The sequence below is a fragment of the Etheostoma cragini genome, chromosome 17 (assembly GCF_013103735.1).
Source record: "Etheostoma cragini isolate CJK2018 chromosome 17, CSU_Ecrag_1.0, whole genome shotgun sequence".
Taxonomy (NCBI): Eukaryota; Metazoa; Chordata; class Actinopteri; order Perciformes; family Percidae; genus Etheostoma; species Etheostoma cragini.
Genome location: NC_048423.1, coordinates 10,539,411 through 10,541,477, shown reverse-complemented (window position 1 = coordinate 10,541,477; position 2,067 = coordinate 10,539,411). Strand labels below are relative to the sequence as shown.

At 44.6% G+C, this 2,067-nt stretch overlaps 1 protein-coding gene across 7 annotated transcripts in view; it reads left to right on the top strand.

Annotated features, from left to right (window-relative positions):
* Positions 1-876: 876 nt before the first annotated feature.
* The window catches only part of zmiz1a (zinc finger, MIZ-type containing 1a), a 103,618-nt gene continuing 102,427 nt past the window's right edge, over positions 877-2,067 (top strand). For 6 of the 7 annotated variants that reach the window (XM_034898970.1, XM_034898968.1, XM_034898969.1 and 3 more), the window contains exon 1: positions 877-1,142. The gene's annotated coding sequence lies outside the window, so the exon portion shown is untranslated. The remainder of the gene's footprint in view (positions 1,143-2,067) is intronic. The other variant, XM_034898966.1, reaches the window with a different exon arrangement.

The window sequence follows — 2,067 nt, the reverse complement described above, 5'->3', positions numbered from 1 at the left end:
ATGTGCAACCTCGTTGTTGTTTTTTATTTATTTTTCTGTAAAAAAAAAAAAAAAAACACTGAAGAAATCCTGTGTGCAGGCACAGCATGAGTAGTGAGTGATTCTATCTGATGCACTGCTAGCTGAGCGGCCCTCCCTCTGGGCAGTTCAGCCTTGCCTGACTAGGAAGAGAGGGAAGAGTTTGTGTTCTGTGCGTGCGTGCGTGTGCGTGTGCGTGTGCGTGTAGGGAGGGGAGACATTGTTCCTTGACGTCACCCCTCAGCCCAGCCTGCCGCTGCTCTCAAACACGTCTTTGTTATTCTTCCACCGGAGACCGGCCATCCGCAAAACATGGAGCCCTGCCTGCAGACCTGCTGGAGCGGGGAGCAGGTCACAGAAGTTCACACACGTGTGGGAAGTTGAGAAATGTAAAACAAGTCAGGGCAACAAGAAGACTTTTACAGTTTTAGTAATAATGTAATTACAACAGTTTATTATTATGATTATGATTATTATGATTATGATTATTACCGGCTAATCATTAACAATAAAGTAAGACTTTATATTGATCAAATCCCTCAGTTATAATAGTTGCTATCTATACAATAGCTATCTATTTGTTGTTATGTTGTTTTTGTTGTTTATGGTGTCTACATAAACTATTGTAATACTTAATGCGTTTTCCAAAAATATGTTACATAAGTATTTATTTAACGTCATTTTTAACACTAATAAAGTCAACTGCTGTTGAATTAACTAAGAGCTACTTCTTTGATTAAGGCAGGCATTCGCTGTAATGATACAGAACCAGACAATAGCCGGAGCTGTGAGCTGCAGTCCGCTCCAGTGTGAACTGTGCTGTTTGCAGCCCATTGGCGTGTACTTACACCTTCACAATCGGTGTCCTTCCGCTGGAATCTAGGTCGCATTTTCACACAGACCACCGAACACGGCTCTCTCTGGTAACTGAATAGCCAGTGTAATCTGACACTTCAACTTGCCGTGCTCTACGGTAGTTGATTCAGTCAGTCAGTCACACCATCTCCGGGGCTCTCACGTCGTCTTTGTGAAGTGGAGAGACTAGAGCGCGAGAGAGAGGAGCACCGTAAACACGAGGGTTGGCGAAACAATACGCGGATTTTCCTCCGAGGTCCGAGCTAAAAGTAAGTTTCGCGCCTGGTTATTTTTTGTTGCAAAGAGAGGTTTGAATGTGTCAGCGGGTTGCTCAAGATGGGGTTTGCCTCCCGCTGGACAGATAGTACCTGCTAACAATAGGGTGACCTCCTAGAAACCTTTACCAGCCGCTGATGAACTCGTGTCAAAGGGGGCAGATTCTGGTTGCGTGAGGGGTAAAGCAGCCTTTTGTACGAGGCGTAATATCCAGGCTTGTGTGTGCTGTATATCGCATGTTTCTGCCTTGTGTAGACGAGTTGCGCTGGAGCGAAACGGTCAATGTGTCTGCAGGTTTATTTCATGATAGGTGCCTGCATTTTGTGAAGACACTAACGTTAGATAGGAATGTGCCAGTAACTCAGTGATTGCGGGTCACTGTGTGTGCATACGTGTGTGTGTGTGTGTGGGTGGTTGGTTAGGGGAAACGAATGTCTCGTTTCGGTGAAACAGCTGATGGCTGTTTCATACACGCTAAACTGAGAATGGATGTCACTAAGCTACCAGTCAGGAGTGTGACTGGGCTAGTTGACTCCCTTCAAGGCTACTATCGGCTACCTGTTGTGATGCAATTAGCAGCCATGTCCGTGCCATGTTACTATGTTATGTTCTGTTAAACAACCCCATGTAACGCAACATTTGCCACATTGACCTTCACTGATAACACTGATTGTTTTGATTGGATCCTCTCAGTGATCATTCAAAGATCAGTGGCTCCCAATGTGTGGTCATTGGGACCCTCGGGGGGCCTTAATGGGACTCAAGTGGGCTCTCTAGTGAGGTGAGAAACTGTTTACATTCACAACTAATGTAATGCTCTATCAATATTTCTAACAGACAATGTTCAGATGTGACTGTAATTATGTGTAAGTCTCCAGTCTTTCCATTAATTTACATGCATTGTAACCTTGAATGCAC